This window comes from Neolamprologus brichardi, chromosome 3 (genome assembly GCF_056152115.1).
Source record: "Neolamprologus brichardi isolate AB-2024 chromosome 3, ASM5615211v1, whole genome shotgun sequence".
In the NCBI taxonomy this organism is placed as follows: Eukaryota; Metazoa; Chordata; class Actinopteri; order Cichliformes; family Cichlidae; genus Neolamprologus; species Neolamprologus brichardi.
This window is the reverse complement of record NC_142106.1, coordinates 49,526,966-49,539,140: the sequence shown is the minus strand read 5'-3', so window position 1 is coordinate 49,539,140 and position 12,175 is coordinate 49,526,966. Positions and strand designations below refer to the sequence as shown.

At 49.2% G+C, this 12,175-nt stretch overlaps 2 non-coding genes and 22 pseudogenes across 2 annotated transcripts; all 24 read right to left on the bottom strand.

Annotated features, from left to right (window-relative positions):
* Positions 1 to 18: 18 nt before the first annotated feature.
* On the bottom strand, positions 19 to 137 carry LOC148105673 (5S ribosomal RNA; annotated as a pseudogene).
* Positions 138 to 527: 390 nt separating this feature from the next.
* Positions 528 to 646, bottom strand: LOC148105672 (5S ribosomal RNA; annotated as a pseudogene).
* Positions 647 to 1,036: 390 nt separating this feature from the next.
* Positions 1,037 to 1,155, bottom strand: LOC148105671 (5S ribosomal RNA). Its single transcript, XR_015718922.1, has one exon. It is a non-coding gene; the product is annotated as a 5S ribosomal RNA (ribosomal RNA).
* Positions 1,156 to 1,545: 390 nt separating this feature from the next.
* Positions 1,546 to 1,664, bottom strand: LOC148105670 (5S ribosomal RNA; annotated as a pseudogene).
* Positions 1,665 to 2,054: 390 nt separating this feature from the next.
* Positions 2,055 to 2,173, bottom strand: LOC148105669 (5S ribosomal RNA; annotated as a pseudogene).
* Positions 2,174 to 2,563: 390 nt separating this feature from the next.
* Positions 2,564 to 2,672, bottom strand: LOC148105668 (5S ribosomal RNA; annotated as a pseudogene).
* A 390-nt stretch (positions 2,673 to 3,062) lies between these two features.
* On the bottom strand, positions 3,063 to 3,181 carry LOC148105667 (5S ribosomal RNA; annotated as a pseudogene).
* A 390-nt stretch (positions 3,182 to 3,571) lies between these two features.
* On the bottom strand, positions 3,572 to 3,690 carry LOC148105666 (5S ribosomal RNA; annotated as a pseudogene).
* Positions 3,691 to 4,080: 390 nt separating this feature from the next.
* LOC148105665 (5S ribosomal RNA) lies at positions 4,081 to 4,199 on the bottom strand (annotated as a pseudogene).
* Positions 4,200 to 4,589: 390 nt separating this feature from the next.
* LOC148105664 (5S ribosomal RNA) lies at positions 4,590 to 4,698 on the bottom strand (annotated as a pseudogene).
* A 390-nt stretch (positions 4,699 to 5,088) lies between these two features.
* LOC148105663 (5S ribosomal RNA) lies at positions 5,089 to 5,207 on the bottom strand (annotated as a pseudogene).
* A 390-nt stretch (positions 5,208 to 5,597) lies between these two features.
* On the bottom strand, positions 5,598 to 5,716 carry LOC148105662 (5S ribosomal RNA; annotated as a pseudogene).
* A 390-nt stretch (positions 5,717 to 6,106) lies between these two features.
* LOC148105661 (5S ribosomal RNA) lies at positions 6,107 to 6,225 on the bottom strand (annotated as a pseudogene).
* Positions 6,226 to 6,615: 390 nt separating this feature from the next.
* On the bottom strand, positions 6,616 to 6,734 carry LOC148105660 (5S ribosomal RNA; annotated as a pseudogene).
* Positions 6,735 to 7,124: 390 nt separating this feature from the next.
* Positions 7,125 to 7,244, bottom strand: LOC148105659 (5S ribosomal RNA; annotated as a pseudogene).
* Positions 7,245 to 7,595: 351 nt separating this feature from the next.
* Positions 7,596 to 7,714, bottom strand: LOC148105658 (5S ribosomal RNA; annotated as a pseudogene).
* Positions 7,715 to 8,104: 390 nt separating this feature from the next.
* On the bottom strand, positions 8,105 to 8,223 carry LOC148105657 (5S ribosomal RNA). The gene has a single exon (XR_015718897.1). It is a non-coding gene; the product is annotated as a 5S ribosomal RNA (ribosomal RNA).
* A 384-nt stretch (positions 8,224 to 8,607) lies between these two features.
* Positions 8,608 to 8,726, bottom strand: LOC148105656 (5S ribosomal RNA; annotated as a pseudogene).
* A 384-nt stretch (positions 8,727 to 9,110) lies between these two features.
* LOC148105655 (5S ribosomal RNA) lies at positions 9,111 to 9,229 on the bottom strand (annotated as a pseudogene).
* A 390-nt stretch (positions 9,230 to 9,619) lies between these two features.
* Positions 9,620 to 9,738, bottom strand: LOC148105654 (5S ribosomal RNA; annotated as a pseudogene).
* A 384-nt stretch (positions 9,739 to 10,122) lies between these two features.
* Positions 10,123 to 10,241, bottom strand: LOC148105653 (5S ribosomal RNA; annotated as a pseudogene).
* A 384-nt stretch (positions 10,242 to 10,625) lies between these two features.
* On the bottom strand, positions 10,626 to 10,744 carry LOC148105652 (5S ribosomal RNA; annotated as a pseudogene).
* Positions 10,745 to 11,134: 390 nt separating this feature from the next.
* On the bottom strand, positions 11,135 to 11,253 carry LOC148105651 (5S ribosomal RNA; annotated as a pseudogene).
* A 384-nt stretch (positions 11,254 to 11,637) lies between these two features.
* LOC148105650 (5S ribosomal RNA) lies at positions 11,638 to 11,756 on the bottom strand (annotated as a pseudogene).
* Between the last annotated feature and the right edge of the window lie 419 nt (positions 11,757 to 12,175).

The following is a 12,175-nucleotide window of genomic DNA, read 5'->3' as shown; positions in this document are numbered from 1 at the left end:
AATGACATGAAAATGAAAGGCTTACAGCACCAGGTATTCCCAGGCAGTCTCCCATCCAAGTACTAACCAAGCCCAGCCCTGCTAAACTTCCGAGCTCAGACGAGGTCAGGCGTGCTCAGGGTGGTATGGCCGTAAGATGCTACCCACAGCACAATGTGTCAATTTATGGAATCAAGTGATGAGGTGGCCAGTACCTGAAGTTACGAACACAATCCTATAACCCTACCTGCATGCTTGCCTAATACCCTAACCCAAAGACTCAGTTTAGCATTTATCCAGCAGCACGGGCCCTGGATTTTTGAAGATGGCCTCAGGAACCAGCACAGGGCCTGGTGTGGTGTAGTTTGCCTCGGCCAGCAGCACTGGCCCTGGTGTGTTGTAGGTGGCCTCAGCCAGCAGAACAAGACATTGGTGAAAACAGCCAAAAGCAATGTCGTTAATGTGCCCTCATTAATGGGCAGCTGCTTTGGGTCTTTTAATAAACCCCTTCTCTGGATCAAAAGTAGTTCAATGACATGAAAATGAAACACTTACATCACCAGGTATTCCCAGGCAGTCTCCCATCCAAGTACTAACCAAGCCCAGCCCTGCTTAGCTTCCGAGATCAGACGAGGTCAGGCGTGCTCAGGGTGGTATGGCCGTAAGCTGCTGCCAAAACCACAATGTGTCAATTTATGGAATCAAGTGATGAGGTGGCCAGTACCTGAAGTTACGAACACAATCCTATAACACTACCTGCATGCTTGCCTAATACCCTAACCCAAAGACTCAGTTTAGCATTTATCCAGCAGCAAAGGATCTGGATTTTTGAAGATGGCGTCAGGAACCAGCACAGGGCATGGTGTGGTGTAGTTAGCCTCGGCCAGCAGCACTGGCCCTGGTGTGTTGTAGGTGGCCTGAGCCAGCAGAACAAGACATTGGTGAAAACAGCCAAAAGCAATGTTGTTAATGTGCCCTCATTAATGGGCAGCTGCTTTGGGTCTTTTAGTACACCCCTTCTCTGGATCAAAAGCAGTTCAATGACATGAAAATGAAAGGCTTACAGCACCAGGTATTCCCAAGCAGTCTCCCATCCAAGTACTAACCAAGCCCAGCCCTGCTTAGCTTCCGAGATCAGACGAGGTCAGGCGTGCTCAGGGTGGTATGGCCGTAAGCTGCTGCCCACAGCACAATGTGTCAATTTATGGAATCAAGTGATGAGGTGGCCAGTACCTGAAGTTACGAACACAATCCTATAACCCTACCTGCATGCTTGCCTAATACCCTAAGCCAAAGACTCAGTTTAGCATTTATCCAGCAGCACAGGCCCTGGATTTTTGAAGATGGCCTCAGGAACCAGCACAGGGTCTGGTGTGATGTAGTTAGCCTCGGCCAGCAGCACTGGCCCTGGTGTGTGGTTGGTGGCCTCAGCCAGCAGAACAAGACATTGGTGAAAACAGCCAAAAGCAATGTCGTTAATGTGCCCTCATTAATGGGCAGCTGCTTAGGGTCTTTTACTACACCCCTTCTCTGCATCAAAAGCAGTTCAATGACATGAAAATGAAAGGCTTAAAGCACCAGGTATTCCCACGCAGTCTCCCATCCAAGTACTAACCAAGCCCAGCCCTGCTAAACGTCCGAGATCAGACAAGGTCAGGCGTGCTCAGGGTGGTATGGCCGTAAGATGCTGCCCACAGCACAATGTGTCAATTTATGGAATCAAGTGATGAGGTGGCCAGTACCTGAAGTTACGAACACAATCCTATAACCCTACCTGCATGCTTGCCTAATACCCTAAGCCAAAGACTCAGTTTAGCATTTATCCAGCAGCACGGGCCCTGGATTTTTGAAGATGGCCTCAAGAACCAGCACAGGGCCTGGTGTGGTGTAGTTAGCCTCGGCCAGCAGCACTGGCCCTGGTGTGTTGTAGGTGGCCTCAGCCAGCAGAACAAGACATTGGTGAAAACAGCCAAAAGCAATGTTGTTAATGTGCCCTCATTAATGGGCAGCTGCTTTGGGTCTTTTAATAAACCCCTTCTCTGGATCAAAAGTAGTTCAATGACATGAAAATGAAAGGCTTACAGCACCAGGTATTCCCAGGCAGTCTCCCATCCAAGTACTAACCAAGCCCAGCCTTGCTTAGCTTCCGAGATCAGACTAGGTCAGGCGTGCTCAGGGTGGTATGGCCGTAAGCTGCTGCCCACCGCACAATGTGTCAATTTATGGAATCAAGTGATGAGGTGGCCAGTACCTGAAGTTACGAACACAATCCTATAACCCTACCTGCATGCTTGCCTAATACCCTAACCCAAAGACTCAGTTTAGCATTTATCCAGGAGCACGGGCCCTGGATTTTTGAAGATGGCCTCAGGAACCAGAACAGTGCCTGGTGTGGTGTAGTTAGCCTCGGCCAGCAGCACTGGCCCTGGTGTGTTGTAGGTGGCCTCAGCCAGCAGAACAAGACATTGGTGAAAACAGCCAAAAGCAATGTTGTTAAGGTGCCCTCATTAATGGGCATCTGCTTTGGGTCTTTTAATACACCCCTTCTCTGGATCAAAAGTAGTTCAATGACATGAAAATGAAAGGCTTACAGCTCCAGGTATTCCCAGGCAGTCTCCCATCCAAGTACTAACCAAGCCCAGCCCTGCTTAGCTTCCGAGATCAGACGTGCTCAGGGTGTTATGGCCGTAAGCTGCTGTCCACAGCACAATGTGTCAATTTATGGAATCAAGTGATGAGGTGGCCAGTACCTGAAGTTACGAACACAATCCTATAACCCTACCTGCATGCTTGCCTCATACCCTAACCCAAAGACTCAGTTTAGCATTTATCCAGCAGCACAGCCCCAAGATTTTTGAAGATGGCCTCAGGAACCAGCACAGGGTCTGGTGTGGTGTAGTTAGCCTCGGCCAGCAGCACTGGCCCTGGTGTGTTGTAGGTGGCCTCAGCCAGCAGAACAAGACATTGGTGAAAACAGCCAAAAGCAATGTTGTTAATGTGCCCTCATTAATGGGCATCTGCTTTGGGTCTTTTAATACACCCCTTCTCTGGATCAAAAGCAGTTCAATGACATGAAAATGAAAGGCTTACAGCACCAGGTATTCCCAGGCAGTCTGCCATCCAAGTACTAACCAAGCCCAGCCCTGCTTAGCTTCCGAGATCAGACGAGGTCAGGCGTGCTCAGGGTGGTATGGCCGTAAGCTGTTGCCCACAGCACAATGTGTCAATTTATGGAATCAAGTGATGAGGTGGCCAGTACCTGAAGTTACGAACACAATCCTATAACCCTACCTGCATGCTTGCCTCATACCCTAACCCAAAGACTCAGTTTAGCATTTATCCAGCAGCACAGGACCTGGATTTTTGAAGATGGCCTCAGGAACCAGCACAGGGTCTGGTGTGGTGTAGTTAGCCTCGGCCAGAAGCACTGGCCCTGGTGTGTTGTAGGTGGCCTCAGCCAGCAGAACAAGACATTGGTGAAAACAGCCAAAAGCAATGTCGTTAATGTGCCCTCATTAATGGGCAGCTGCTTAGGGTCTTTTAATACACCCCTTCTCTGGATCAAAAGCAGTTCAATGACATGAAAATGAAAGGCTTACAGCACCAGGTATTCCCAGGCAGTCTCCCATCAAAGTACTAACCAAGCCCAGCCCTGCTAAACTTCCGAGATCAGACGAGGACAGGCGTCCTCAGGGTGGTATGGCCGTAAGATGCTGCCCACAGCACAATGTGTCAATTTATGGAATCAAGTGATGAGGTGGCCAGTACCTGAAGTTAAGAACACAATCCTATAACCCTACCTGCATGCTTGCCTAATACCCTAACCCAAAGACTCAGTTTAGCATTTATCCAGCAGCACGGGCCCTGGATTTTTGAAGATGGCCTCAGGAACCAGCACAGGGCCTGGTGTGGTGTAGTTTGCCTCGGCCAGCAGCACTGGCCCTGGTGTGTTGTAGGTGGCCTCAGCCAGCAGAACAAGACATTGGTGAAAACAGCCAAAAGCAATGTTTTTAAGGTGCCCTCATTAATGGGCATCTGCTTTGGGTCTTTTAATACACCCCTTCTCTGGATCAAAAGCAGTTCAATGACATGAAAATGAAAGGCTTACAGCATCAGGTATTCCCAGTTAGTCTCCCATCCAAGTACTAACCAAGCCCAGCCCTGCTTTGCTTTCGAGATCAGACGAGGTCAGGCGTGCTCAGGGTGGTATGGCCGTAAGCTGCTGCCCACAACACAATGTGTCAATTTATGGAATCAAGTGATGAGGTGGCCAGTACCTGAAGTTACGAAAACAATCCTATAACACTACCTGCATGCTTGCCTAATACCCTAAGCCAAAGACTCAGTTTAGCATTTATCCAGCAGCACGGGCCGTGGATTTTTGAAGATGGCCTCAGGAACCAGCACAGGGCCTGGTGTGGTGTAGTTAGCCTCGGCCAGCAGCACTGGCCCTGGTGTGTTGTAGGTGGCCTCAGCCAGCAAAACAAGACATTGGTGAAAACAGCCAAAAGCATTGTCGTTAATGTGCCCTCATTAATGGGCATCTGATTTGGGTCTTTTAATAAACCCCTTCTCTGCATCAAAAGTAGTTCAATGACATGAAAATGAAAGGCTTACAGCTCCAGGTATTCCCAGGCAGTCTCCCATCCAAGTACTAACCAAGCCCAGCCCTGCTTAGCTTCCGAGATCAGACGTTCTCAGGGTGGTATGGCCGTAAGCTGCTGCCCACAGCACAATGTGTCAATTTATGGAATCAAGTGATGAGGTGGCCAGTACCTGAAGTTACGAACAAAATCCTATAACCCTACCTGCATGCTTGCCTAATACCCTAACCCAAAGACTCAGTTTAGCATTTATCCAGCAGCACAGGCCCTGGATTTTTGAAGATGGCCTCAGGAACCAGCACAGGGCCTGGTGTGGTGTAGTTAGCCTCGGCCAGCAGCACTGGCCCTGGTGTGTTGTAGGTGGCCTCAGCCAGCAGAACAAGACATTGGTGAAAACAGGCAAAAGCAATGTTGTTAATGTGCCCTCATTAATGGGCAGCTGCTTTGGGTCTTTTAATACACCCCTTCTCTGGATCAAAAGCAGTTCAATGACATGAAAATCAAAGGCTTACAACACCAGGTATTCCCAGGAAGTCTCCCATCCAAGTACTAACCAAGCCCAGCCCTGCTTAGCTTCCGAGATCAGACGAGGTCAGGCGTGCTCAGGGTGGTATGGCCGTAAGCTGCTGCCCACAGCACAATGTGTCAATTTATGGAATCAAGTGATGAGGTGGCCAGTACCTGAAGTTACGAACACAATCCTATAACCCTACCTGCATGCTTGCCTAATACCCTAAGCCAAAGACTCAGTTTAGCATTTATCCAGCAGCACAGGCCCTGGATTTTTGAAGATGGCCTCAGGAACCAGCACAGGGCCTGGTGTGGTGTAGTTAGCCTCGGCCAGCAGCACTGGCCCTGGTGTGTTGTAGGTGGCCTCAGCCAGCAGAACAAGACATTGGTGAAAACAGCCAAAAGCAATGTCGTTAATGTGCCCTCATTAATGGGCAGCTGCTTTGGGTCTTTTAATACACCCCTTCTCTGGATCAAAAGCAGTTCAATGACATGAAAATGAAAGGCTTACAGCACCAGGTATTCCCACGCAGTCTCCCATCCAAGTACTAACCAAGCCCAGCCCTGCTAAACTTCCGAGATCAGACGAGGTCAGGCGTGCTCAGGGTGGTATGGCCGTAAGATGCTGCCCACAGCACAATGTGTCAATTTATGGAATCAAGTGATGAGGTGGCCAGTACCTGAAGTTACGAACACAATCCTATAACCCTACCTGCATGCTTGCCTAATACCCTAACCCAAAGACTCAGTTTAGCATTTATCCAGCAGCACAGGCCCTGGATTTTTGAAGATGGCCTCAGGAACCAGCACAGGGCCTGGTGTGGTGTAGTTAGCCTCGGCCAGCAGCATTGGCCCTGGTGTGTTGTAGGTGGCCTCAGCCAGCAGAACAAGACATTGGTGAAAACAGCCAAAAGCAATGTCGTTAATGTGCCCTCATTAATGGGCAGCTGCTTTGGGTCTTTTAATACACCCCTTCTCTGGATCAAAAGCAGTTCAATGACATGAAAATGAAAGGCTTATATCACCAGGTATTCCCAGGCAGTCTCCCATCCAAGTACTAACCAAGCCCAGCCCTGCTTAGTTTCTGAGATCAGACGAGGTCAGGCGTGCTCAGGGTGGTATGGCCGCAAGCTGCTGCCCACAGCACAATGTGTCAATTTATGGAATCAAGTGATGAGGTGGCCAGTACCTGAAGTTACGAACACAATCCTATAACCCTACCTGCATGCTTGCCTAATACCCTAAGCCAAAGACTCAGTTTAGCATTTATCCAGCAGCACAGGCCCTGGATTTTTGAAGATGGCCTCAGGAACCAGCACAGGGCCTGGTGTGGTGTAGTTAGCCTCGGCCAGAAGCACTGGCCCTGGTGTGTTGTAGGTGGCCTCAGCCAGCAGAACAAGACATTGGTGAAAACAGCCAAAAGCAATGTCGTTAATGTGCCCTCATTAATGGGCAGCTGCTTTGGGTCTTTTAATACACCCCTTCTCTGGATCAAAAGCAGTTCAATGACATGAAAATGAAAGGCATACAGCACCAGGTATTCCCAGGCAGTCTCCCATCCAAGTACTAACCAAGCCCAGCCCTGCTTAGCTTCCGAAATCAGACGAGGTCAGGCGTGCTCAGGGTGGTATGGCCGTAAGCTGCTTCCCACAGCACAATGTGTCAATTTATGGAATCAAGTGATGAGGTTTCTAGTACCTGAAGTTACGAACACAATCCTATAACCCTACCTGCATGCTTGCCTAATACCCTAAGCCAAAGACTCAGTTTAGCATTTATCCAGCAGCACAGGACCTGGATTTTTGAAGATGGCCTGAGGAACCAGCACAGGGCCTGGTGTGGTGTAGTTAGCCTCGGCCAGCAGCACTGGCCCTGGTGTGTTGTAGGTGGCCTCAGCCAGCAGAACAAGATATTGGTGAAAACAGCCAAAAGCAATGTCGTTAATGTGCCCTCATTAATGTGCAGCTGCTTTGGGTCTTTTAATACACCCCTTCTCTGGATCAAAAGCAGTTCAATGACATGAAAATGAAAGGCTTACAGCACCAGGTATTCCCCGGCAGTCTCCCATCCAAGTACTAACCAAGCCCAAGCCCTGCTTAGCTCCCGAGATCAGACGAGGTCAGGCGTACTCAGGGTGGTATTGCCGTAAGCTGCTGCCCACAGCACAATGTTTCAACTTATGGAATCAAGTGATGAGGTGGCCAGTACCTGAAGTTACGAACACAATCCTATAACCCTACCTGCATGCTTGCCTAATACCCTAACCCAAAGTCTCAGTTTAGCATTTATCCAGCAGCACGGGCCCTGGATTTTTGAAGATGGCCTCAGGAACCAGCACAGGGCCTGGTGTGTTGTAGGTGGCCTCAGCCAGCAGAACAAGACATTGGTGAAAACAGCCAAAAGCAATGTCGTTAATGTGCCCTCATTAATGGGCAGCTGCTTTGGGTCTTTTAATACACCCCTTCTCTGGATCAAAAGCAGTTCAATGACATGAAAATGAAAGGCTTACAGCACCAGGTATTCCACGCCAGTCTCCCATCCAAGTACTAACCAAGCCCAGCCCTACTTAACTTCCGAGATCAGACGAGGTCAGGCGTGCTCAGGGTGGTATGGCCGTAAGCTGCTGCCTACAGCACAATGTGTCAATTTATGGAATAAAGTGATGAGGTGGCCAGTACCTGAAGTTACGAACACAATCCTATAACCCTACCTGCATGCTTGCCTAATACCCTAAGCCAAAGACTCAGTTTAGCATTTATCCAGCAGCACAGGCCCTGGATTTTTGAAGATGGCCTCAGGAACCAGCACAGGGCCTGGTGTGGTGTAGTTAGCCTCGGCTAGCAGCACTGGCCCTGGTGTGTTGTAGGTGGCCTCAGCCAGCAGAACAAGACATTGGTGAAAAAACCCAAAAGCAATGTCGTTAATGTGCCCTCATTAAAGGGCATCTGCTTTGGGTCTTTTAATACACCCCTTCTCTGGATCAAAAGCAGTTCAATGACATGAAAATGAAAGGCTTACAGCACCAGGTATTCCCAGGCAGTCTCCCATCCAAGTACTAACCAAGCCCAGCCCTGCTTAGCTTCCGAGATCAGACGAGGTCAGGCGTGCTCAGGGTGGTATGGCCGTAAGCTGCTGCCCACAGCACAATGTGTCAATTTATGGAATCAAGTGATGAGGTGGCCAGTACCTGAAGTTACGAACACAATCCTATAACCCTACCTGCATGCTTGCCTAATACCCTAACCCAAAGACTCAGTTTAGCATTTATCCAGCAGCACAGGCCCTGGATTTTTGAAGATGGCCTCAGGAACCAGCAGAGGGCCTGGTGTGGTGTAGTTAGCCTTGGCCAGCAGCACTGGCCCTGGTGTGTTGTAGGTGGCCGCAGCCAGCAGAACAAGACATTGGTGAAAACAGCCAAAAGCAATGTTGTTAATATGCCCTCATTAATGCGCTTTGGGTCTTTTAATACACCCCTTCTCTGTATCAAAAGCAGTTCAATGACATGAAAATGAAAGGCTTACAGCACCAGGTATTCCCAGGCAGTCTCCCATCCAAGTACTAACCAAGCACAGCCCTGCTTAGCTTCCGAGATCAGACGAGGTCAGGCGTGCTCAGGGTGGTATGGCCGTAAGCTGCTGCCCACAGCACAATGTGTCAATTTATGGAATCAAGTGATGAGGTGGCCAGTACCTGAAGTTACGAACACAATCCTATAACCCTACCTGCATGCTTGCCTAATACCCTAAGCCAAAGACTCAGTTTAGCATTTATCCAGCAGCACAGGACCTGGATTTTTGAAGATGGCCTAAGGAACCAGCACAGGGCCTGGTGTGGTGTAGTTAGCCTCGGCCAGCAGCACTGGCCCTGGTGTGTTGTAGGTGGCCTCAGCCAGCAGAACAAGACATTGGTGAAAACAGCCAAAAGCAATGTCGTTAATGTGCCCTCATTAATGGGCAGGTGCTTTGGGTCTTTTAATACACCCCTTCTCTGGATCAAAAGCAGTTCAATGACATGAAAGGCTTACAGCACCAGGTATTCCCAGGCAGTCTCCTATCCAAGTACTAACCAAGCCCAGCCCTGCTTAACTTCCGAGATCAGAGGAGGTCAGGCGTGCTCAGGGTGGTAGGGCCGTAAGCTGCTACCCACAGCACAATGTGTCAATTTATGGAATCAAGTGATGAGGTGGCCAGTACCTGAAGTTACGAACACAATCCTATAACCCTACCTGCATGCTTGCCTAATACCCTAACCCAAAGACTCAGTTTAGCATTTATCCAGCAGCACAGGCCCTGGATTTTTGAAGATGGCCTCAGGAACCAGCACAGGGCCTGGTGTGGTGTAGTTAGCCTCGGCCAGCAGCAATGGCCCTGGTGTGTTGTAGTTGGCCTCAGCCAACAGAACAAGACATTGGTGAAAACAGCCAAAAGCAATGTCGTTAATGTGCCCTCATTAATGGGCAGCTGCTTTGGGTCTTTTAATACACCCCTTCTCTGGATCAAAAGCAGTTCAATGACATGAAAAGGAAAGGCTTACAGCACCAGGTATTCCCAGGCAGTCTCCCATCCAAGTACTAACAAAGCCCAGCCCTGCTTAGCTTCCGAGATCAGACGAGGTCAGGAGTGCTCAGGGTGGTATGGCCGTAAGCTGCTGCCCACAGCACAATGTGTCAATTTATGGAATCAAGTGATGAGGTGGCCAGTACCTGAAGTTACGAACACAATCCTATAACCCTACCTGCATGCTTGCCTAATACCCTAAGCCAAAGACTCAGTTTAGCATTTATCCAGTAGCACAGGCCCTGGATTTTTGAAGATGGCCTCAGGAACCAGCACAGGGCCTGGATTGGTGTAGTTAACCTCGGCCAGCAGCACTGGCTCTGGTGTGTTGTATGTGGCCTCAGCCAGCAGAACAAGACATTGGTGAAAACAGCCAAAAGCAATGTCGTTAATGTGCCCTCATTAATGGGCAGGTGCTTTGGGTCTTTTAATACACCCCTTCTCTGGATCAAAAGCAGTTCAATGACATGAAAGGCTTACACCACCAGGTATTCCCAGGCAGTCTCCCATCCAAGTACTAAACAAGCCCAGCGCTGCTTAACTTCCGAGATCAGACGAGGTCAGGCGTGCTCAGGGTGGTATGGCCGTAAGCTGCTGCCCACAGCACAATGTGTCAATTTATGGAATCAAGTAATGAGGTGGCCAGTACCTGAAGTTACGAACACAATCCTATAACCCTACCTGCATGCTTGCCTCATACCCTAAGCCAAACAGTCAATTTAGCATTTATCCAGCAGCACAGGACCTGGATTTTTGAAGATGGCCTCAGGAACCAGCACAGGGCCTGGTGTGGTGTAGTTAGCCTCGGCCAGCAGCACTGGCCCTGGTGTGTTGTATGTGGCCTCAGCCAGCAGAACAAGACATTGGTGAAAACAGCCAAAAGCAATGTTGTTAATGTGCCCTCATTAATGGGCAGGTGCTTTGGGTCTTTTAATACACCCCTTCTCTGGATCAAAAGCAGTTCAATGACATGAAAGGCTTACAGCACCAGGTATTCCCAGGCAGTCTCCCATCCAAGTACTAACCAAGCCCAGCCCTGCTTAACTTCCGAGATCAGAGGAGGTTAGGCGTGCTCAGGGTGGTATGGCCGTAAGCTGCTACCCACAGCACAATGTGTCAATTTATGGAATCAAGTGATGAGGTGGCCAGTACCTGAAGTTACGAACACAATCCTATAACCCTACCTGCATGCTTGCCTAATACCCTAACCCAAAGACTCAGTTTAGCATTTATCCAGCAGCACAGGCCCTGGATTTTTGAAGATGGCCTCAGGAACCAGCACAGGGCCTGGTGTGGTGTAGTTAGCCTCGGCCAGCAGCACTGGCCCTGGTGTGTTGTAGGTGGCCTCAGCCAGCAGAACAAGACATTGGTGAAAACAGCCAAAAGCAATGTCGTTAATGTGCCCTCATTAATGGGCAGCTGCTTTGGGTCTTTTAATACACCCCTTCTCTGGATCAAAAGCAGTTCAATGACATGAAAATGAAAGGCTTACAGCACCAGGTATTCCCAGGCAGTCTCCCATCCAAGTAGTAACCAAGCCCAGCCCTGCTTAACTTCCGAGATCAGAGGAGGTTAGGCGTGCTCAGGGTGGTATGGCCGTAAGATGCTACCCACAGCACAATGTGTCAATTTATGGAATCAAGTGATGAGGTGGCCAGTACCTGAAGTTACGAACACAATCCTATAACCCTACCTGCATGCTTGCCTCATACCCTAAGCCAAACAGTCAATTTAGCATTTATCCAGCAGCACAGGCCCTGGATTTTTGAAGATGGCCTCAGGAACCAGCATAGGGCCTGGTGTGGTGTAGTTAGCCTCGGCCAGCAGCACTGGCCCTGGTGTGTTGTATGTGGCCTCAGCCAGCAGAACAAGACATTGGTGAAAACAGCCAAAAGCAATGTTGTTAATGTGCCCTCATTAATGGGCAGGTGCTTTGGGTCTTTTAATACACCCCTTCTCTGGATCAAAAGCAGTTCAATGACATGAAAGGCTTAAAGCACCAGGTATTCCCAGGCAGTCTCCCATCCAAGTAGTAACCAAGCCCAGCCCTGCTTAACTTCCGAGTTCAGAGGAGGTTAGGCGTGCTCAGGGTGGTATGGCCGTAAGCTTCTACCCACAGCACAATGTGTCAATTTATGGAATCAAGTGATGAGGTGGCCAGTACCTGAAGTTACGAACACAATCCTATAACCCTACCTGCATGCTTGCCTAATACCCTAACCCAAAGACTCAGTTTAGCATTTATCCAGCAGCACAGGCCCTGGATTTTTGAAGATGGCCTCAGGAACCAGCACAGGGCCTGGTGTGGTGTAGTTAGCCTCGGCCAGCAGCACTGGCCCTGGTGTGTTGTAGGTGGCCTCAGCCAGCAGAACAAGACATTGGTGAAAACAGCCAAAAGCAATGTCGTTAATGTGCCCTCATTAATGGGCATCTGCTTTGGGTCTTTTACAGTTTTTTCTGATTGCTTAAGGACATTTTTTGTAACTATTGGCTATTTTTGCAAAATTCTACACACAAATAAGAAAA